At 46.0% G+C, this 23,922-nt stretch overlaps 1 long non-coding RNA gene across 2 annotated transcripts; it reads right to left on the bottom strand.

Moving 5' to 3' along the window:
- Positions 1-10,338: 10,338 nt before the first annotated feature.
- On the bottom strand, positions 10,339-11,332 carry LOC142244135 (uncharacterized). 2 transcript variants are annotated; one of them, XR_012724448.1, is made up of 3 exons: positions 11,256-11,332; positions 10,793-10,959; positions 10,339-10,516 (listed from the first exon to the last, which is right to left on the bottom strand). It is a non-coding gene; the product is annotated as an uncharacterized LOC142244135 (long non-coding RNA). The 2 variants fall into 2 exon arrangements; XR_012724449.1 differs by having other exon boundaries at positions 10,857-10,959.
- Positions 11,333-23,922: the final 12,590 nt, after the last annotated feature.

Genomic DNA, 23,922 nt, shown 5'->3' with positions numbered 1-23,922 from the left:
ACAGTCAGTATCTCCGGTATATACACCATGCCTATTACCCCTATAATAAACCTATTAATGCAGCATGTGCAATATAGACCAGTATATGGTTAATATAGTGTACACAAAAAAAAACAAAAACTGCAGATATGTATAAAGGTTTAAAAAAACCTGCGCAATATATTTAGCATGTTTGCAAGTATATCAATGAAGGGCAACACAATCAGTATCAATATAGGACAAATGAGTGTAAAGGGAATATACCTCATGCAAACAAATATCCCCAGCAAGTAAAAAATATATAAACCAAGCCTGTAAAGATAGGGCCAAGAAGCCACTAGGGCCATACAAGGAGGCCGAGGCAGGGTTTTAAAGATTTAGGCTAGAGATAGTGCAAAAGCGGGACCGTACCAACTACCCCAAAGTATAATGGCAGCCATAAAGGGGTAGTAGATAGGGAGAGTACCGACAAAATTCCTGGCGTGGAACCCCACGCGTATCGCCACGTGTACAGTGGCTTCCTCAGGGGAAAGAAAGGCAGTGTGCAGTGGTATTGTGTGTCCTATTTAAGGACCGATCATCAGTACTCACCAGTGTTGCAGCTGGGAGATCCTGGGCAGTGAGCATGGAGCTCCAACTTGCTCAGTCACATGACGTGTAAAAAAAAAAAAAAAAAGGCAGCCAGTGCTTACAGCCCAAACACAGCATTAAATACGGCGCATAAGATAGATATAGAGTAGCGAAACGGTCTATAGGAAATGATATTATGATCTTAATAAGGTATTAAATCACATTCTATAAAATAGGCTGTTCGAAACTATGCACATGCGTCAGGCACAAGGGGAGAAAGAGGGCTAAATTTAACCCTATCGTGGGTAGAACATTTAGATGGAAAAATGCTTTAGTACAATAATCAAGGAGAATAATGGATATGCAAATAGTCACAGATACAGCGAAAAAACAGAGGGTTCCACATATATCTGTGTCTGCAGTAAATCTGGATATGTAAGCAAAGTTGGATATTGCTTAAATGTGTATACATGAATACAAATTTCTATGTCAGTCAAACATAAAACACATATGCTAGTTATTTAAAAAAACGATTGTCCCATAATTTTATATAGACCTAAATGACATATAATATGCCATAAGGTCCACACGCTGGACACAGTGGCCACTGGGGTTCCTTGTGTAACCGACAAGCGGTACTAATGTCCCCAGATAGGTGAGACAATATGACCCTAATATGGACACTAAAACAGGGGAGCCAGAAGTGGTTATAGTGGGTACGTCCACTAGATACATATATACAGATGCTGAGGCTCACATCCCCTTATAGACATGGTGATGTAGGATTTAAGAGAGACAAGCTTGACCCATGTCAAAAGGGGATGGCTAACAGTGACTCCTTATGTAGCCATCAGTCAGTACTGATGTCACCACAAAGGTAGAGCAATGCATACATAGTACGTATACCCAATCGGAAGAACTAACAATGGTTACAAAAGGTGGACCACACAGGCACTGGGACCAGCATCCCCTTGCAGGTCAAAAATGATATAGAGGTTAGTGGAGACGAGCTTTTAAGGTGTTATAGCGTCCCTTTGGGACCTGTGGTACGTGGTGATTAGAGTTGAGCGCGGTTCGCGGTTCGAGGTTCTCCAGTTCTAGGCTCGAGTGATTTTGGGGCCTGTTCTAGATCGAACTAGAACTCGAGCTTTTTGCAAAAGCTCGATAGTTCTAGAAACGTTCGAGAACGGTTCTAGCAGCAAAAAAACAGCTAATTCCTAGCTTGGTTTCCGCTGTAATAGTGTAAGTCACTCTGTGAATCACACTATTATGACATTTCAGTGTATAGTGTGCGTGAACAGCGCCTTCAGATCACTGCTGTTTCTATAATGGCGATCGCCATTTTTTTTTTTTTTCCTTGTCTTCCTTCCCTAAGCGCGCGCGTCTCGTGGGGCGGGCCAGCATGTCAGCCAATCCCAGACACACACACACAGCTAAGTGGACTTTTAGCCAGAGAAGCAACGGCATGTGTGATAGGATGTCCATGTCACATGTCCCTGCATTATAAAACCGGACATTTTCCTCCAGTACGCCATTATCTCTTCTGCGTCTTTGGTGTCAGACATCACTGTCGCAGCTCCGTCCTTTGTCCTATCGCTGATACAGCTGTATGCGCTCCATACACAGCACTAGACAGCTTAGGGAGAGCACTTTCTATCAGTCCTTTTAAGGGCTCAAACCGGCAGGGTCAGAGCCATAGGTGACAGGTCCTGAAAACAGCGACAGCGTCTGTGTAGCAAAGGTCAGGGATTTCCTCCCTGCATTTCCCTATTAGGAGGGAATAGAAAGGCAGGCTTCCTTTCCTCTACCCAGAGCCCCACAATCCTGGCACTGTACCCTCCTGTCCTCTGCACACTCCAACTCATTATAACTAAGCCATTATACTAGCAAACACTCAGTGTACCTAGTGGCATCCTAAACGTGGCTATTGGACTTTGCTATAGTCCCACTAGTGCAAAGACATTTGCAGCACCTCTGCCTGCATTGCACACTCCAACTCATGATAACTAAGCCATTATACTAGCAAGCACTCAGTGTACCTAGTGGCATCCTAAACGTGGCTATTGGACTTTGCTATAGTCCCACTAGTGCAAAGACATTTGCAGCACCTCTGCCTGCATTGCACACTCCAACTCATGATAACTAAGCCATTATACTAGCAAACACTCAGTGTACCTAGTGGCATCCTAAACGTGGCTATTGGACTTTGCTATAGTCCCACTAGTGCAAAGACATTTGCAGCACCTCTGCCTGCATTGCACACTCCAACTCATGATAACTAAGCCATTATACTAGCAAACACTCAGTGTACCTAGTGGCATCCTAAACGTGGCTATTGGACTTTGCTATAGTCCCACTAGTGCAAAGACATTTGCAGCACCTCTGCCTGCATTGCACACTCCAACTCATGATAACTAAGCCATTATACTAGCAAACACTCAGTGTACCTAGTGGCATCCTAAACGTGGCTATTGGACTTTGCTATAGTCCCACTAGTGCAAAGACATTTGCAGCACCTCTGCCTGCATTGCACACTCCAACTCATGATAACTAAGCCATTATACTAGCAAACACTCAGTGTACCTAGTGGCATCCTAAATGTGGCTATTGGACTTTGCTATAGTCCCACTAGTGCAAAGACATTTGCAGCACCTCTGCCTGCATTGCACACTCCAACTCATGGTAACTAAGCCATTATACTAGCAAACACTCAGTGTACCTAGTGGCATCCTAAACGTGGCTATTGGACTTTGCTATAGTCCCACTAGTGCAAAGACATTTGCAGCACCTCTGCTTGCATTGCACACTCCAACTCATGATAAGTAAGCCATTATACTAGCAAACACTCAGTGTACCTAGTGGCATCCTAAACGTGGCTATTGGACTTTGCTATAGTCCCACTAGTGCAAAGACATTTGCAGCACCTCTGCCTGCATTGCACACTCCAACTCATGATAACTAAGCCATTATACTAGCAAACACTCAGTGTACCTAGTGGCATCCTAAACGGGGCTATTGGACTTTGCTATAGTCCCACTAGTGCAAAGACATTTGCAGCACCTCTGCCTGCATTGCACACTCCAACGCATGATAAGTAAGCCATTATACTAGCAAACACTCAGTGTACCTAGTGGCATCCTAAACGTGGCTATTGGACTTTGCTATAGTCCCACTAGTGCAAAGACATTTGCAGCACCTCTGCCTGCATTGCACACTCCAACTCATGATAACTAAGCCATTATACTAGCAAACACTCAGTGTACCTAGTGGCATCCTAAACGGGGCTATTGGACTTTGCTATAGTCCCACTAGTGCAAAGACATTTGCAGCACCTCTGCCTGCATTGCACACTCCAACGCATGATAACTAAGCCATTATACTAGCAATTTTTGCTGCCAGTTTAAGGGCCGTAGTTGCATTGTCAGGGATATTTATTCTTTATTATTCTGCTGTTAATAAAGCTAGACTACCACTGCAATCTACACCACCTCTCAATTTTTACTACCACATTTTCAGTCCACAATCTTGTCGCAATCAACATGAGTGGCAAAATGACAGATGCTGGTGGAAAGGGGAAGAGGCGTGGTGGAAAAGGCAAAAAAGGTTTTGTCCGTGGGGAAGGTGGCAAAGCTCCATTATCATCTGCTGAAGATAGACCATCTACCAGCAAAAGTAAGATGTCTACTACTTACCGTGGACAATCCGATGTGCTCCCTTTTTTACGGACACGAACAACAGGAACAAAGGTAGATGATGGCCAAAAAAGGAAAATGCTTGAATGGATCTCAAGTGGTCCAACAAGTGCCCTCTCAGCCACTTCAAGTACCGCATCCAAAAAACACCAGTCCTCTGAGTTGTCATCCCAATCAAACTTGATTTCTCCCAGCTCTGAAGTCTCCATCAGCCCTGCACAGTATGGTGGAACTGAGATGGCTGAGTCTGCAGAGCTGTTCAGTCACACTATAGCCTGGGAATCAGAGGTCTGCTCCCAAGCTACAGTGAGTACAGAACAGGAAATGGTCTGCAGTGATGCCCAGAACCTTTGTGACTCTGATTCATGCCGTGAGGACCAAGTTTCGGAGCATAATGTTGACCCTTTCTCACAAACTGTAACACCTGTGGTTATAGACAATGAGGAGCATACTGATGAAGATGAGACTCAGATACCCGATTGGGATGACAACTTAAATATTCGGTCAGGGCAAGAAGAGGCTCGGTCTGAGGGGGAGGGGAGTGCAAACACAACAATTGATGATGAAGTTCTAGATCCCACCTACTGTCAACCCACAGTCAGGCACTCGAGGAGGTCAACAGAGGTGGTGGAGGAGGATGCAACTGATGACGAAGTTACCTTGCGCCTTCCTGGACAGAGTCGGAGTACTGGTAGCACGTCTACAACTGCATCCTCAGCCACCACTCTGCCTCTGAGCATTATTCGGGGTGGATCAACAGGTCGCATGGCCTCTAAGCCTTGCCTAGCCTGGTCCTTTTTTAACATAGAAAAAGATCGCCCAAATTATGTGATCTGTAAAATTTGTCATGGTTCTCTTAGTAGAGGTCAAAACCTCAGCAGTTTGACAACTTCTTCCATGAATCGTCACATGAATAAATATCATATGGCCCGGTGGGAAGCTCACCGTGCTGCAATGCGGCCTAGCGGAGCGAACCATCCACCGCCTGCCCCTTCCAGTGCATCCGCGCGCTCGTCATCTTCTAGGACTGTGGGGACAGCTGTCACACCTGTTTTTGCACCCACAACTTCCACCACTGTAACCGCAACAGGCAGTTTGCTTGGTAGGTCGTCAGTTGTTTTGGAAGGGGAAACAAGTGAGTGTGTACAGCTCTCTCAGACATCGATAGCACCAACTTTGGATGAAGGCAACATCATGTCTCCGCCTGCACTTTCCTCACAAACTTGCATTTTTCCAGGGACACCCTACTCAACACCGTCTACACACAGCAGCCAGATCTCTGTCCCTCAGATGTGGACAAATAAAAGGCCATTTCCTGCGACCCATGACAAAGCTAAGAGGTTGACTCTATCCCTCTGTAAGCTGTTGGCTACCGAAATGCTGCCTTTCCGCCTAGTGGACACACAGGATTTTAGAGACCTTATGTCTGTCGCTGTGCCCCAGTACCAGATGCCTAGTCGCCACTACTTCTCTAAGAAAGGTGTGCCCGCGCTACACCAGCATGTCGCACACAACATCACCGCTTCCTTGAGAAACTCTGTGTGTGAACGGGTGCATTTCACCACCGATACTTGGACCAGTAAGCATGGACAGGGACGTTACATGTCGCTCACTGGGCCCTGGGTAACTATGGTGATAGATGGTGAAGGGTCTGCTGCACAAGTCTTGCTGTCCCCACAACTTGTGTGTCAATCCTCTGTCTGTCCAAGTTCCGCCACTGCTTCTGCATCCTCCACCTCATCTGGGTCCTCCACCTCCGCCCCAAGCCTGCCTGGTCAGGCCACCAGCGTTCTCACTGCGCAGAAGGAATCACGCACCCCTCATTACTATGCTGGCAGCAGAGCGCAACGGCATCAGGCGGTCTTTAGCTTGACATGTCTTGGGAATAGGAGTCACACAGCTGAGGAGTTGTGGTCAGCTCTGCGGTCCGAGTTTAATAAATGGTTGTCTCCACTCAACCTGCAGCCTGGTAAGGCCGTGTGCGACAATGCTGCAAACCTGGGTGCGGCCCTTCGCCTGGGCAAGGTGACACATGTACCTTGTATAGCTCACGTGTTGAACCTTGTCGTGCAGCAATTTTTAACACACTATCCCGGTAGATGGCCTTCTGAACAGGGCACGAAAACTGTCTGCTCACTTCCGCCGTTCAAGCGCCGCAGCTGAGCGACTTGCATCGCTCCAGAAGTCTTTCGGCCTGCCGGTTCATCGCCTGAAATGCGATGTGGCGACACGCTGGAATTCAACTCTCCACATGTTACAGCGACTGTGGCAGCATCGCCGTGCCCTGGTGCAATACGTCATGACGTATAGCCTGGGCCAACGAGATGCAGAGGTGGGGCAGATCACCCTGATGGAGTGGTCTCAGATCAAGGACCTATGCACCCTTCTGCACAGTTTCGACATGGCGACGAATATGTTTAGCGCTGACAATGCCATTATCAGCATGACGATTCCAGTCATTTACATGCTGGAGCACACGCTAAACACTATTCGGAGTCAGGGGGTGGGACAACAGGAAGGGGATGAACTACAGGAGGATTCATATGCGCAAGACACAACAACATTACCAAGGTCCAGACGTTCATCATCACCAAGGCACCAGGCATGGGAGCATGGGGGACAGGGATCAACAAGGGCGCATGGTAGCAGGCGAGATGTTGAGGAAGGTGCAGGAGGACATGAAGAAATGGAGGACGAACTGTCCATGGACATGGAAGACTCAGCAGATGAGGGAGACCTTGGTCAAATTTCAGTTGAAAGAGGTTGGGTGGAGATGTCAGAGGAAGAAAGAACGGTTAGCACCTCTATGCCACAAACACAGCGTGGACTTGGTCCGCATGGCTGCGCAAGACACATGAGTGACTTCTTGTTGCACTACCTCCAACATGACCCTCGTATTGTCAAAATTAGAAGTGATGATGACTACTGGCTTGCCACACTATTAGATCCCCGGTACAAGTCCAAATTTTGTGACATAATTCCAGCCATAGAAAGGGACGCACGTATGCAGGAGTATCAGCAGAAGCTGTTACTCGATCTTAGATCCGCTTTTCCACCAAACAACCGTGCAGGTGCAGGGAGTGAATCTCCCAGTTGTAACTTGACAAACATGGGACGGTCTCGTCATCTTCAACAGTCTACACGTACCAGTAGGACCGTATCTGGTGCTGGTAACAGCAATTTTATGGAATCTTTTCATAATTTTTTTAGACCCTCCTTTGCAAGGCCACCAGAGACAACAAGTCTGACACATAGTCAACGGCTGGAGAGGATGATACATGAGTATCTACAAATGAACATCGATGCCATGACTTTGCAAATGGAGCCTTGCTCATTTTGGGCTTCAAATCTAGAAAAATGGCCAGAGCTATCCAGTTACGCCTTGGAGATTTTGTCGTGTCCAGCTGCCAGCGTTGTCTCTGAACGTGTCTTCAGTGCTGCTGGTTGTGTGCTGACAGATAAGCGCACGCGTCTGTCCAGTGACAATGTGGACAGACTGACGTTCATCAAAATGAACAAGTCATGGATCCAGAAGGAATTTACTACCCCTGTGTCATCCTGGGGAGAGTAAATGCTTGTGGATTTGGAATGTGCTTGATGCAAATCTAGCTGTGAAGTGTACAACTAGGGCACAAGTGCTGCCACTGAATGGGTGGGTGTGTGGGGCACAATTTTTCGAAAAAAGGGAGGCTCCGCTTGGAGTAACCCTTGCTTGATGTGTTTTTAAAAGAAGCCAAGATGAACAGAGCTGGGATCAGGAAAGACTTTGCTACCTACCCCGGTGTCATCCTGGGGACGGATAAGAACGGCGTATTTTGGAATGTGCTTGATGCAAATCTAGCTGTGAAGTGTACAACTAGGGCACAAGTGCTGCCACTGAATGGGAGGGTGTGTGGGGCACAATTTTTGGAAAAAAGGGAGGCTCCGCTTGGAGTAACCCTTGCTTGATGTGTTTTTAAAAGAAGCCAAGATGAACAGAGCTGGGATCAGGAAAGACTTTGCTACCTACCCCGGTGTCATCCTGGGGACGGTTAAGAATAGCGTATTTTTGAATGTGCTTGATGCAAATCTAGCTGTGAAGTGTACAACTAGGGCACAAGTGCTGCCACTGAAGGGGTGGGTGTGTGTGGGGCCCAATTTTTGGAAAAAAGGGAGACTCCGCTTGGAGTAACCCTTGCTTGCTGTGTTTTTTAAAAATGATCCAAGATGAACAGAGCTGGGGTCAGGAAAGAATTTGCTACCTACCCCGGTGTGATCCTGGGGACGGATAAGAATGGCGTATTTTTGAATGTGCTTGATGCAAATCTAGCTGTGAATTGTACAACTGGGGCACAACTGCTGCTGAAGGGGTGGGTGTGTGTGGGGCACAATTTTTGGAAAAATGGGAGACTCCGCTTGGAGTAACCCTTGCTTGCTGTGTTTTTAAAAGAAGCCAAGATGAACAGAGCTGGGATCAGGAAAGACTTTGCTACCTACCCCGGTGTGATCCTGGGGACGGATAATAATGGCGTATTTTTGAATGTGCTTGATGCAAATCTAGCTGTGAATTGTACAACTGGGGCACAACTACTGCCACTGAAGGGGTGGGTGTGTGTGGGGCACAATTTTTGGAAAAATGGGAGACTCCGCTTGGAGTAACCCTTGCTTGCTGTGTTTTTAAAAGAAGCCAAGATGAACAGAGCTGGGATCAGGAAAGACTTTGCTACCTACCCCGGTGTCATCCTGGGGACGGATAAGAATGGCGTATTTTTGAATGTGCTTGATGCAAATCTAGCTGTGAATTGTACAACTGGGGCACAACTGCTGCCACTGAAGGGGTGGGTGTGTGTGGGGCCCAATTTTTGGAAAAAAAGGAGACTCCGCTTGGAGTAACCCTTGCTTGCTGTGTTTTTTAAAAATGATCCAAGATGAACAGAGCTGGGATCAGGAAAGACTTTGCTACCTACCCCGGTGTGATCCTGGGGACGGATAAGAATGGCGTATTTTTGAATGTGCTTGATGCAAATCTAGCTGTGAATTGTACAACTGGGGCACAACTGCTGCCACTGAAGGGGTGGGTGTGTGTGGGGCCCAATTTTTGGAAAAAAAGGGAGACTACGCTTGGAGTCACCTTGCGGTGTTTTACATGATTTTAGAAGGGAGTGCCATGCCTATATCTGTGTGTCCTCCTCTTTTTCCTTGTCCAGCTGTTTTGTTTTCGCATGAGTATATGTCCTTGTCACTTTCCCATGTGTTTGTGTTGTGTTGTGAGTTGTTTGTCACCTTTTGGACACCTTTGAGGGTGTTTTCTAGGTGTTTTTCTGTGTTTGTGATTGCCTGCCATTGTTTCCTATGCAGTTCGAGTTCGGTTCGTCGAACGTTCGACGAGCCGAACTCGAACGGGACCTCCGTTCGGCGAACCGACCTCGAGCCGAACCAGGACCGGTTCGCTCATCTCTAGTGGTGATATACCAAATGATTTGCTAATCCAAAATTGCCAACACACATACAAGAGAAATCAAAATAGATGATGCAGATAAATAGAGTTGCAGTTGATTAATCATGTTTAAAGGTACTATATGTCATGTATAATAGATATGATGCAGTATAGTGCATCAGAGAGAGGTCATTAGGTCCCACATATCAATACATGTGTCATAACGGAGGCGAAGAAGTATAGTCCTGGTACAAATACCAATCAGGAAACTAGGGGTAGTTACAGAGAATGAACCATGCAAACACTGGGACCGACATCCCCATATAGAGAAAAAAAAAAAAAAAAAAGGAGGAAAGGGATTAGGGGGGCACTGAGATTTGCTAGCCCGAGGCTACGAGTGCAAAGAGCCAAAGTGGTCACAACAGAAGATACAGACAAACAGACCGCAGTTGGTCAGTCATGTTTAAAGACACTCTGAACATTATACCTTACATGCATAGAGGACATGACACAAAGTAATACATCAGTGGGAGATCATAGATTCCCATGTATCAGTATATCCCCATACATCAAGGTTCTTAAATAATGTCAATAATAGCCGTATATAATTTACGGAAATTCAATTGAAGTCCCTCCAACATCTCCCCACCGTCCCACTATGGGGTACAGTATCGGCTCGTTTATGTGTCAATGGGTCCGCAGATCCTCCATATGAATGTTGTAATGAAAAGTCCAAAGTGAAACCCTTGTTGTTCAAAAACGGTAGATTTTCAAAGAAGGCCTTTGGTTCTCCATTCTTGTCCTCTTTGTCCTCTCTTCAAATTTTCTTCTTGCCTCCCATTATATATGGACAAGATATCTGAATGGAAACAAAAAGGGATGGACTTAGAGGATAGAAACAAAATTTATCAGATGACATTATAGAACCCAGTGTAAAGCAATTCTTCATTGAGACCATGGGGGGCTAAACTCTTAAGCGTGTAGATCCATCTGGACTCCTTTTTCAACAGCTGCTTAGTGGCATTTCCACCCCTAATATTCGGCTTGATTGAATCCACAATAAGCACCTTAATTGTGGAATACCGGCCTCTATGGAATGTAAGGAAGTGGGAAGCCACCGAAGTAAGAGCTTTACCTTTCTTCAGATCCGTTTCTGCTGTATTTATGTTTGAGAAATGTTGCTGCACCCTCCTCCTCACCTCTTGGGTGGTTTCACCAACGTAGATTTTAGGACAGTCGCAGACGAGAATATAGATGGCATTTCTTGTACGGCAATTGTAGTAGGATCCACAGGTGATTCTCCTAGGGAAGATTGGCAAAGAGATGTGATCACTGGCCACCATGTAAGGACAAATTGTACAGGCCCCACATGGGAATGTTCCTTTGAGTTTTACACCTGTTCCCAAGCTCTGCATTGGTCTCATAAAGTGACTCTTGGAGAGGATACCCCTAAGGTTCTGAGCCCGTCTCGCTACCAGATTGGGTCTCTCACTGATAAAGGGGATCAGTTTTTTATCACTCAATAAGATATCCCAGTTTACCTGGAGGAGTCTGTACAGGTCTTGCCATTGGTTATGAAAAGGAGTAATGATACTCACTGTGGTCTGTTTGTTCCGCATCTTCGGCTGTAACAGGGTTTGCCGTGTCATAGTTCTGCAAGCCTGCAGAGCCCCGGAGACCACTTGCTTTGGGTATCCTCTCCTACGAAATCTGTTGGTAAGATCAGAGGCATAGTTCTCAAAATCAGAGTTTTCACTGCAGTTCCTCTTGACCCTCATGAACTGGCCCTTGGGTATCCCGTTCTTAACATGGGTAGGGTGAAAGCTGTTATAATGCAAAAGGCTATTTGTGGCCGTTGGCTTACGGTACAAGGTGGTAATGATGTTTTCGCCTACCCTGGAGATTTGGAGGTCCAAAAACTCTACCATCTCAGTGGCTATGTTAGAAGTTAGCCTGATGTTAAGAGTGTTGTCGTTGAGGGTAGTAATAAAGTCCTCACAGTCCTCCAGGGACCCGGACCAAAAGAATAGAATGTCATCTATATACCGAAACCAACGAATCACATTGGCTTTGTAATGCTCTAGGGTGTACACCTGTGTCTCCTCCCACCACCCCAAAAAGATATTAGCATAAGGTGGCGCACAGCATGCCCCCATAGCGGTCCCGGACGTCTGCCTATAGTATGTTCTGTCAAAGACAAAATAATTCCTATCAAGTATCAGATGAAGAAGATCCAAGATAAAGGAATCATGTCTTCTGTTGCCGGTAGTTCTGTGGTCCAGGTAGTGTGATACTGCTCGTAGCCCTGCCTCATGATTGATGGAGGTATAGAGAGCCTCAACATCTAGTGTCACCAACAAAGTATTGGACGGGACTCTAAGGTTGGTCATCTGCTCAATTAGATGGGTGGAATCCCTCACATAGGACGGTGAGGATTGCGCTAGAGGCTGAAGATAGAAATCCACATAGATACATGGCCTTTCGAACAGGCCACCAATCCCTGAAACTATAGGCCTACCCGGAGGTTCCGGGCGGCCCTTATGAATTTTGGGGAGCATATAAAATGTTGGTATAACTGGGTATTTTGTTGTTAAAAAATTCTTTTCTTTCAGGGAAATGATGCCATGCTCGTGGGCCGTAGATAAAAATCCATCCAGATTTCGTTTAAAGGTGCTAGTGGGGTCCGAAGGCAATACTGCATAGCATTCTCTGCTGGAAAGTTGTCTCCTAGCCTCTCTAACGTACATCTCTACTGGCCACAGTACTACATTCCCCCCTTCATCAGCCTCCTTAATGAGAAATTCCTGGTTATTATTGAGTTCAGACAAGATGTCTTTCACCTACTGTAAGGTTATTACCCCTGTTGTTATCAGGTTTAAGTTTTTCAATGTCCTTACAGACTTTATTGAAAAAGATTTCTACAGCAGGGCAGAGGCTGAGGGAGGGTGTAGCCTGTGACAAAAGCCGTCCCGTGAATGGTATTTTCTCACCGGTGTCTCTCTCGTTTTCCTCCAATAAATCCAGAAGGTCATTAAAAACTTGGCGGTCCTCAGGTGGAAGTGTGTCGATGAGTTCAGGGCGACTGTAGAGATACTTGAAAGTAAGCTGTCTGCAAAAAAGGTACACATCCTTAGTAATGGTGAACTTATCCATTTTGTTCATAGGCGCAAAGGAAAGCCCTTTGGCCAATAACTTGTTTTCTGCATCAGATAGCTGATATGTAGACAGGTTCACAATTTGCAGATAATCATCCTTACCCTTCACCAATTCCGTCTCCGACTCCTCATTTCTCTTTGAGGAGGCGACTGCCATGGATTGGCTCCCCTGATTCTTCTCCTGGTACCTCGTTTTCCGGCGACCCCTCCTAGTGCGCTTTCCTGATCGCTTGTGTCGGTGGACAAAAAATCACTCGAGGAGGGTTCAGAGGCTACCGGAGTAATGTCTGGTTCCCTATTGGCCGGTCTGCGCCTATTGCCCTTGTGGGACCACCTGTATGCCTTATTCTCAGCGTAATCAGTCTTGTCTCTTTGAAACTTGCTTTTTTCCCCCCTAATAATGTCTTTTTCAAAAATATCAAGGATTCCCTTAAGTTTGTTTTGGAATGGAATCACAACTGTTTGTGAATCCTGTTGGTACAAAATATGTTCTTTGTTCTTAATTTCCTCTTTTAGTTGTGAAAGAAGTAGGCGGTCATGATCAATTAACATGTCCAGTAGTATAAAAGAACATGTTTGTAAACCCTGCTCCCAAGTGATCCTGAACTGGGTATCAGTCTCCCAGGCCGGGAATATTTGTACCCTTAGACCTCTGGGTGTGATTTTAAGTTTTTTGTACTCTTCAAGAGTTCTGATGTTCCACCATACTTTCACTACCCTCTTAAGTAGATTAATTAGGTCCTGTGTGAGCTGTTGGTTCTCATCCTGGGGGCCAGCTGGTCCACCAGTGGCTCCAGAGCTCACAGAGGCACCGAACACGTCAGATGATTGATTAAGCCAGGCTGCCTCCCTTGCTGCCAGATCCATGTGATATCTCACGTTAAAGTCTGCGTTATTTACTCAAAAATACTTAAACCAAAAACCTATTTTATACAGAAATATATAAGCAGTGTAGAACACTATACAGAAGGTGTGCCGCCTTCCAGAAAGGTATACAAGACAACCTGGAGAGGAGAACAACAGGGGAAAAGGGGAAGGGCACCACCTAGTGGGATCTCCTGGTATACTAAACACGTACTAAGAAAGGGGAGGAGAAAAGGTATACCAACATGGGATCACCACAACAGTATGTAAAGGATAAATATTTGATTGATACATGCAGAAACAAGAAACCACATGTCTCCACACTTGGAGTATGGGCACACAATAACACAATTAAAAACACTTAAAAAGCCAAAGGCATGGACACCGGGACCTCCAAATGTTTTACAGTAATTGATTTGGCAAATGCATTTTTCTCTGTGCCTCTACACCCTGACTGTCAGTATCTTTTTGCCTTCACACATGAGGGGAAACAGTACATGTGGACAGTCCTCCCGCAAGGAGGAATGAATTCACCTACCATTTATTCCACAGCTATGGCAGGAATTCTGGAACAGTGGCAACCGCCTCATCCACAGGTTACGCTATTGCAGTACGTGGATGACCTTTTGCTCTGCTGTCCAGACCAGACGTCCTGCAAGGAAGCCACAATTTCTTTGCTGTGTTTTCTGGCAGAGAATGGTTGCAAAGTTTCACGTGAAAAAATTACAGTACTGTAAGCAAAAGGTAACATTTTTTGGGTCACTGTATCTCTGAAGGTACAAGACACCTGACTGAGGAGAAAAAACAAGCAGTCCAAAATCTCTCCTTACCCAGGTCTCACCGGCAACTGCGCACCTTTTTGGGCTTAGTGTCATACTGCAGGCCTTGGATAAGGTCTGCCTCGCAAATGATGCAACCCCTTTATGATTGTCTGTCATCTGACCCCTTTGACCTCACTCAGGAAGCTATTGATTCCTTTTATTCCCTTAAACTACTCATTGTATCTGCCCCGGCCCTAGGTATTCCAAATTACGATCAACCATTTTTCTTGTTTTGCACAGAACAGGGAGGGCATGTGACAGCCGTCCTCACACAGCAACATGGTGACAAACAAAGACCAATAGCTTACTACTCAGCGCGACTGGACCCAGTTGTCAGAGTGTCTCCCACGTGTGTCTGTGCTGTAGCGGCTGCTGCAGTACTACTAGGGAAGGCTTGTGAGATCACATTGACATTTCCCTTAACAATTTACTCCCCGCATGACATCCATGCTATACTTGTGCAAGTCCAACCGAAACAACTGTCTATGGCCAGACAGCTCAGACTTGAATGTGCCCTTCTGATTCCTGAGTATGTCTCCCTCAAGAGGTGTAATGTTCTGCCAGTAGATTCAGAAAAGGGGCAATTAGTGACAATGGTAGCAAGTGAGGATGAATACTTTGACATGACGCACGAACATGACTGCATAGAGCTGATGAGTCAGGAGACAGCAGGTTTTCCACATGTCTATGATACACCTATTACTAATGCAGATTTTGAGTTTTTTGTAGATGGCTCCAGATACCACCTGGATGGGAGATTCTACACTGGATATGCAGTAGTATTCTCACATGAGGTAATCCGAGCTGAACCACTCCCGCCGCACATGTCCGCGCAGGAGGTGGAGCTAACAGCGCTCATTGAGGCGTGTAGAGCGGGATCAGGTAAGAAAATTAATGTTTATTCAGACTCAAATTACGGATTTGGGATCTGTCATGATTTTGGCCCTATCTGGAGAAGTAGAGCTTTTCTTACGTCAGCTGATAAGCCTATTAAAAATGCAGAATTGATAAAACGGTTAATGGAGACACTAATGTTACCAGTCCAGGTTGGCATCATTAAGGTGAAAGCACACACAAAAGGTGACTCACTGGATGTAGCGGGCAATAGAAGGGCGGATGCGGCTGCGAAAGCAGCGGCAAAGAGGCCTAGGGATCAGAGGATAGTGGCAGGGAGCCAGCAAGTCCCAGCCACAGTGAGTCTGGATGTCCTGAAATCCCTCCAGCATCAGGCTGCCCAAACAGAGAAGGAACACTGGGAGAAAATGGGAGCTGGGCTGAACTCGAATGGAGTATGGGAAAGTAAGGATAGGTTGTATTTACCAAGGTCCCTGTTCCCTATGATGGCACAAGCAACACATGGCCCCACTCACTCCTCAAAAAGTCACATGTGTAACCAGGTGAATGCCTTCTGGATCGCTCCTGGCTTCAGTTACATAGCCTTCAAACACGTACAATCCTGCATTATCTGCGCACAACACAACCCAGGTAAAACAGTAAAAGTCCCTAAGAAAGCAACACCCAGACCGCTCTACCCGTTTCAACGACTGCAAATAGACTACATACAACTACCCAAGGTAGGAGTGTATGAATACGTCCTGGTATGTGTAGATCTCTTCTCAGGATGGGTTGAGGCCTATCCAGTAAAATGTGCAAATGCTAAAACAACTGCAGATAAACTGATGAAGGAACTAGTCTATCGGTATGGCATCCCAGACGCCATAGAAAGTGACAGGGGTACACACTTCACTGGAGAAATAATGAGGGACATTATGCAGGCCCTGGGAATAGAGCAGGCATTCCATACCCCTTATCATCTGCAAAGAAGTGGAAAAGTAGAGAGATTAAACGGGACACTTAAACTAAAAATTCAAAAGGCCATGGCAGAGACAGGAAAGAATTGGGTAGAGTGCTTATCCCTGGCACTCTTTTCAGTCAGACACACTCCAAATAGAAAGACAGGCTTTTCTCCTTTTGAAGTCCTGTTTGGTAGTGCCCCAAAAACAGGTCTGCACTTTCCACAAGTGTTACAGATGCAACACGGCACTATGACAGCCTATGTCCAGGCCTTGCAGGAAAGACTTAAGGTGGTGCATAAACATGTCTTTTCATCCATTCCAGATCCCAATGTAAGTGCAGGTGTGCATCAGCTGAATCCAGGTGATTGGGTGGTCGTGCGCAGACACGTGAGAAGGAGCCTAGATCCACGCTTTGATGGCCCATTCCAAGTCCAGCTGACCACATCCACCTCAGTGAAACTTGAGGGAAAGCCCACCTGGATCCACGCCAGTCACTGTAAAAAGGTAACTCCACCGGCAGAATGACAGTTTTGCTAATTATCCTGCTAGGTGTAGCAGGGTTGCTGCACCAAACAAAGACACTGAGCGAACTTTTAAATACGGACTGGGATAATAAACTCATTCGCCACCATATTTCTCTTACTGAGGACATGGAAGGAGAAAAGCCAAAAGACTGTTGGATCTGCACACACAGTCCTATTTCTTCAAAGACTATGCCTTATTTAGCCTTACCTCTGGAACCACAGGAGGTATTGGTACCAGACTGTATACACAATGAAACCTGGACTCAATCTAGATTTTTGGGAGAAGATGTACCTCGTGATGTATCTGCTACATTGACTATAGTTGGATGGGTCACTAAACCCTGGTTCCAGCTAAATATCACACGGCCCGATGGATACTCGTGGTGGATGGAATGCGATTCAGACAAGGGCATAATTGCCAAAATAAAGACTAAGATTCCTCATTCGGGCCCCATTCCCCATGATGGATTATGGTTCAGTCTTCAATACAATGGTGTTGGAAATTGTGGAAAAGACAATAATTGTTTCTATATACATACTCATGACTTAACCAAGGACAATGAGAAAGGGTATTGAGGGCTGTACATCATCATTTATTAGACGGACTTTTAGGAGGGAGCAGGGTAGCTGTATCTCGGGTATGACCGGAAAACAAATGAACAATACGTGGTGTGCTCAAAAAGTCATGAAGAGGCTTCTGAATCTGCTTTATTGTGTACAAAGTCAAACTCACTTTTGTATTTTCCCAGAGGGAGTGTTGTTGGTTTGTGGGAATCGTGCTCACAAGTGGGTGAGCCCTGACATGAGAGGGGTTTGCACACTTGCCAGACTAACACCAGCCATTTTCATAGTTCCTCATAGTAAAGTAGATGTAGAAGCTGTCCCAATTCATACCTTGTATAAACGAGCAGCAGACAATACACCCCGGCCAAATGGTAGGCCTCATGTAGTAGAAATGGGAAAAGTAAATTAGGTATTTAGTGCTATTTTCATACACCCTTTCTTAATGCAAATGTGGGACAAGCTAGTAGAGTCCACTGACTACCTGGATGATCAAATTTTTTGGGTTCTTGAGATTCTAAATGCTACCAATGCTATACAAAAACAATTAATTGTAGTCACTAACCAGCATACTATAGTGCTAGACTTTGTGACAGCAAAAGACGGCGGAATGTGTCAAATAATTGGTCCTGCCTGTTGCCATTACATTGACCCTGCAGGCAACCTCCAGGTTAGAGCAGATATACAGAAAACAAGTGAACTTAGGGATAAATGGTTAAAAGAGCACGATGCCAACAAGGACTCCTGGTGGGGAAATACATTTTCTTTTATGAATCCAGCCAATTCGTTTAAGGGCCTAGCAGGTTGGGTTTCTGGCATTATACAAACCTGTATGCAAATATTGTTGTTCTGTCTATTGCTTTATATAGCTGTAAAAGCATTGATATATGCATTACCTAAACTACTGAATAATGTATGTGCTAAGAGTCCCAGTATTGAACCCTCTGTAGTTTACTACGGACCCCAAATGGCCTCTGCTGACGGGGAGTAGGTGTCCACACTGATGGTGGATGGGTGAAGTGGTAGTAAGACCCCTCATGGGTACTAGGCCCATGAGCCAGCAGCTCCTGTTTGGACGCCTACTGACCCTGTAGTGAAGGTTATACCATTTACAAAAGGTGGAAATTGATATAGAAGGGTTAATAGTTTCTCTATTGCTTTAGTAAAGATATTTTATTGTTCCATTAGTAAGTATATCTGGTGGTAGTTCATAGTCATTATGGAGCCTTCGGAATGAGAAACAGGCTCAAGGATTATTATTGTCTGCTAAATGTTCTTCTTATCTTCTTCTTATCTCATATGCATGACTCTACATTTTTGTTTTGCTAAAACTTAAAGGTCATATGAGCAACTTGTAAAGTCCAGCTAGAAGCCTTTTTTGCAATATCACATTGATCTGTAAATGGTATAAATAAACTGTAACTTGGCTGAATAAACAGAAAATTGATCATGCTCACATGAATGCAGGTTTTTTCTCCGAGCGCTCGATCTTGATTAGACCTGAAGAGGCCTAATTCAGAGGACCTCACTGGTGATCCCATAAGCTGACTTTTGAAACAGAACAGCTACAACACGCCCCAGGGGCATCACGAGTCGTCGTGGCAACAAGTGGTGAGAAATCAGATATGTCTGAGTATGCCAGGTTCATGATGAGCGGAGAGCTATTCAACACTAGTATCATGAAATTTGATGATCGTGCAGAGAGCTACAGGGCCTGGAAAGCAACTTTCAAGGCAGCCAACCCTCATCTGTCTGGGCTGTGCTACCTGGATACAGCCCATGGAGTGAACCCAATCGTGGTGAAGCTGCCATACAGTCTGCAGGAGAAATGGGCATCATCAGTCTCAAGGTACAAAAGAGTGCAAGACGTCACTTTTCCCCCAGTTATTCACTTCTGCAGGTTCATCGACGAGCAGGCCCAGAGGAGGAACGACCTTGACCTCGACTTCCTAGAGTTCAACACTTCGGCAGCTGCAACAACATCATCATCAAGGTATGAAGGTGCCATACACTGAGCTACCATCACCTGCAGCACCCACAGATAAATAGTACACCATCTCATCATGAGATAAGTCTTTCAATCGTGAATGTCCCATCCATAAAAAACCGCACTCGCTGAACAAGTGCAGAGGGTTTAGATCCAAAACCCTACAGGAGCGCAAGAAAGTCCTCACAGAGCTTGGGATCTGTTTCAAATGCTGCCCATCACTTGAGCACATGGCCAAGGACTGAAAATCCATCGTCAAGTGTGAGGAGTGTCATAGCGAAAAACACGTTTCAGCCATGCACCCAACCCAGCTAGCTAGAGACACACCGGCTGCAGTCACCACTGCTCCCACTCCAAGTCATGGCGGGGAGTCCAAGAATTAGACTGATGCCACCACAGCCATCTCCTGCTCATGCTAAGAGGTATGTGGAGAGGGCCAAATGGAGAAATGTTGTGCCCGAATATGCCTCATCAAGGTTTATCCCGAGGGACATCCAGAAAAGGAAATTAAGGTGTATGCCATCATAGACAACCAAAGCAACCAGTCCTTGGCAACCAAATTCTTTGAAGCCTTCGGAAATTATGGACCATCAGAACCCTACACCTTGAACACCTGCTCAGGTCGCATAGAGACTAGCGGCAAAAGAGCGCAGGGATTCATTGCTTCTCCTACTAATGGGAAGACTGAAACACCTCTACCAACGCTCGTTGAATGGGACCAAATACCCAGCCACAGGAATGAAATTCCTACCCCAGAAGCTGCATTTCATCAACCACACCTGAGACACCTCGCTAGTGTTATCCCACCTTTGGACAATAATGCAGAGATTCTACTCCTGCTCGGCAGGGACAATGTAAGTGTACACAAGGTGCGACAACAGTGTATTGGGCCTTACTATGCACCATACGCCCAGAGACTGGACTTGGGATGGGTAGTCATAGGAAATGTGTGCGTTGATCGATCAGAAATTGATTCCTTCAAGACTTACGTGCATGGAGATGGGCGCACAACCTGCCTAAAGCCATGTCCTCATCTCACTATGGAGTGAAAGAGACGTCTCCAGACACAATACAGCTACCTGACATCGCTTCTTTACTTATCGACAACATGGGAAGATCATTCTTTCTCACAACCAAGGATGACAATAATGTAGCCTTGTCAGTAGAGGACAGAGAATTCATCGAAATAATGGACTGTGAGCTTTCTAAAGACAAAACCAACCACTAGGTCTCTCCATTACCCTTCCGATCTACCAGGGTAAGGGCGGCTTTGCACACTACGACATCGCAGGTGCGATGTCGGTGGGGTCAAATCGAAAGTGACGCACATCCGGCGTCACTTGCGATGTCGTAGTGTGTAAATCCTAGATGATACGATGAACGAGCGCAAGAGCGTCGTTATCGTATCATCGCTGCAGCCTCCGACATTTCCATAATGCCGGTGCAGCGACAGGTGCGATGTTGTTCCTCGCTCCTGCGGCAGCACACATCGCTGTGTATGAAGCCGCAGGAGCGAGGAACTTCACCTTACCTGCCGCCGGCTGCAATGAGAAGGACGGAGGTGGGCGGGATGTTTACATCCTGCTCATCTCCGCCCCTCCACTTCAATTGGCCGCCTGCCGTGTGACGTCGCTGTGACGCCGCACGACCCGCCCCCTTAGGAAGGAGGCGGGTCGCCGGCCAGAGGGATGCCGCACGGCAGGTATGTGCGTGTGAAACTGCCGTAGCGATAATAATCGCTACGGCAGCTTTCACTAGATATTGCACGTGCGACGGGGCGGGACTATTGCTGCAGCATCGGTAACACATTGTTACCGATGTCGCAGCGTGGAAAGCCCGCCTAAGACTCCCAAACAACCGAGATCAAGCTCAGACCAGATTTAACTCTCTTCAGCGTTCTATGAACAGCAAACCTGAAATGAGAGAACATATTGTTGCCTTTATGGACAAAATATTCCGCAACAAACACGCAGAACCTGCTCCATCCTTGAAGAAGAACAAAGAGTGCTGGTATCTGCCTTCATTCAGTGTATACCACCCACGGAAACCAAATCAAATCAGGGTTGTCTTCGACTCCAGCGCCAAACATGAAGGTGTATCCCTTAACGATGTTCTCCTCACAGGTCCCACCCTAACAAACAACTTGGTAGGAGTATTGCTGAGGTTCAGAAAAGAGCTTGTCGCCGTCACTGCCGATATTGAACAGATGTTCCACTGTTTCCCAGTCAGTGAGGACCACCGGAACTTCCTCAGATTTCTGTGGTACAAGGACAATGACACGAATAAAGAGATGGTGGAATATCGTATGAGGGGCCACGTATTTGGAAACAGCTCTTCACCCGCAGTTGCAACCTATGGCCTCCGGAAAACCGCATTAGATGGTGAGTCTGAGTATGGAACAGACGCCAGAGACTTTGTTGAGAAAGACACTTATGTAGATGATGGGCTCAAATCACTACCCACCGAGGAAGCAGCCATTGATTTGTTCAAAAGGACCCAAGGCATGCTGTACCAGGCAAAACTCAGGTTACACAAAAGTGCTTCAAACAGCCTGACCGTAATGAGAGCCTTTGAGTCAGGTGATCATGCGCCTCGGTTCAAGGACATTGACTTGGGGCTAGATAGTCCACCCATGCAGAGGAGCCTGGGCATCAGATGGGATCTTGCATCTGACTCCTTTGGATTTCAAGTAAGTTGCTCAGACAAGCCATTCACAAAATGTGGTGTCCTTTCTATAGTGAACAGCCTATTCGACCCGCTGGGATTTGTGGCGCCTATCACTATACAAGGCAAATCCCTGCTGAGACCATTCTCTGAAACCGTCAAGGACTGAGATACCCTACTCCCTTCCTACAAAAAGCAAAAATGAGAAGCGTGGATACAGTCGTTGTGTGTGTTGAACAACATTAAAAATCCCAAGATGTAATATCAAAATCTCACTCACCTCTAGCATAAAGAAGGAACTCCACATCTTCTCAGACGCCTCCACAGAAGCCATAGCAGCGGTTGCATACCTGAAAGTGACAGACCCCAACGGACAAAACTACGTTGGATTTGTATTTGGCAAGGCTAAGCTATCCCCGAAGCCCGACCATACCATTCCCAGACTGGAACTCTGTGGTACCGTTTTGGCAGTGGAAATTGACGACTTCATACAACAAGAACTGTGTCTTGAAATAGATGAGGTCCAATACTACACTGACAGTAACGTCGTTTTAGGTTACATCTACAATCAATCAAGATGATTTTATGTGTACGTCAGTAACCGCATTGAAAGGATCAGGAGAACCTCCAAACCAGAACAATGGCATTATGTACCATCTGAACTGAATCCAGCAGAACATGCAACTAGACCTATGTCTATAAGTTCTTTTGCTAACTCTTCTTGGCTTATAGGTCCAGAGTTCCTGCTGAGACAGTCAGAAGAAGGTGTCCAGGAAACCTTCAGCATCCTAGCTCCAGACAACGATGATCCTAGCTCCTGGGAGAGGATGATCGGGATTTCACGCAACATCTTGAACTCCATGCCAATGGACGTCAACTCCTCAAGACTCACAATGAGACTCCAGTCACTCTTTTAGCTGAAGTCTCAGCCATTATCAATTCAAGACCCCTTGTGCCGGTGACCATGGATCCAGAAACACCAACCATATTGACTCCTACTATTCTTATTACCCAAAAAACTGACAACGCGTAATGCCCAGCGGAGAGTTCACCCACGCAAACACTTATCAAAAACACTGGAAACGGGTTCAATACTTGGCTGACTACTTCTGGAACCGATGGATTAAGGAATACCTCACCATTCTTCAAGGAAGAAAGAAGTGGCAACATCCCAAGCCGAACCTCAAAGAAGGAGACCTAGTCCTCATGAAAGACCAGACCACAGAAAGGACTGACTGGCCTATGGGACTCATTACTAGGATACTGCCTAGCCAGGACGGCAATGTTTGGAAGGTGGAGCTAAAGGTCATTAGGAAAGGTGGGATGAAGACCTTTGGAAGGCCAATCCACGAACTTGTTCTGCTGTTGCCCATAGAGAGCGTCCCTACGGGATGAACGCTACCGGGCCTGAACTTTGAGCCATCCTTCTTGTTTTGGACTCAGTTGGGTTTGTTTTTTGCATTTAACGTGCCTTTCCTTTCAGGCTATATTATGGACTCAATAGTGAAATCCCTAAAGTGAATTTCAGACGGGAAGTGTGCTGTTCCTACTTGTTTTATTTAAAACTGTTATTTAATGTTTTTCATGCTTGTCTTCTGCTGCCATCTACTGGTCAGACCTTTTGGCTCCTCTGTTTCTTTTATCCAGCCCATGGGAGTGTCTGCTGCTCCTCTTATATCACATCCTGGCATCCTGTTCAGTTCACAGCCAGAGATCGTGAGAATCACACCCCTTATTTGAGCTGCTAGAAGCAAAGTCTTCTGACCTTAGTGGCATCAGAAACAACAGCACTAGAATACCACAACACCAAGGACTCGGTTCTCTGTAACTGTGCATGTTTATGGAGTAGTAAACCACCGTTGTTCATCTCAGCGTGTGCACGTTTCATCCATC

Source organism: Anomaloglossus baeobatrachus, chromosome 6, assembly GCF_048569485.1.
Source record: "Anomaloglossus baeobatrachus isolate aAnoBae1 chromosome 6, aAnoBae1.hap1, whole genome shotgun sequence".
Lineage (NCBI taxonomy): Eukaryota > Metazoa > Chordata > Amphibia > Anura > Aromobatidae > Anomaloglossus > Anomaloglossus baeobatrachus.
Note: the sequence above shows the minus strand (reverse complement) of the source record. Positions and strands in the feature narration are given on the sequence as shown.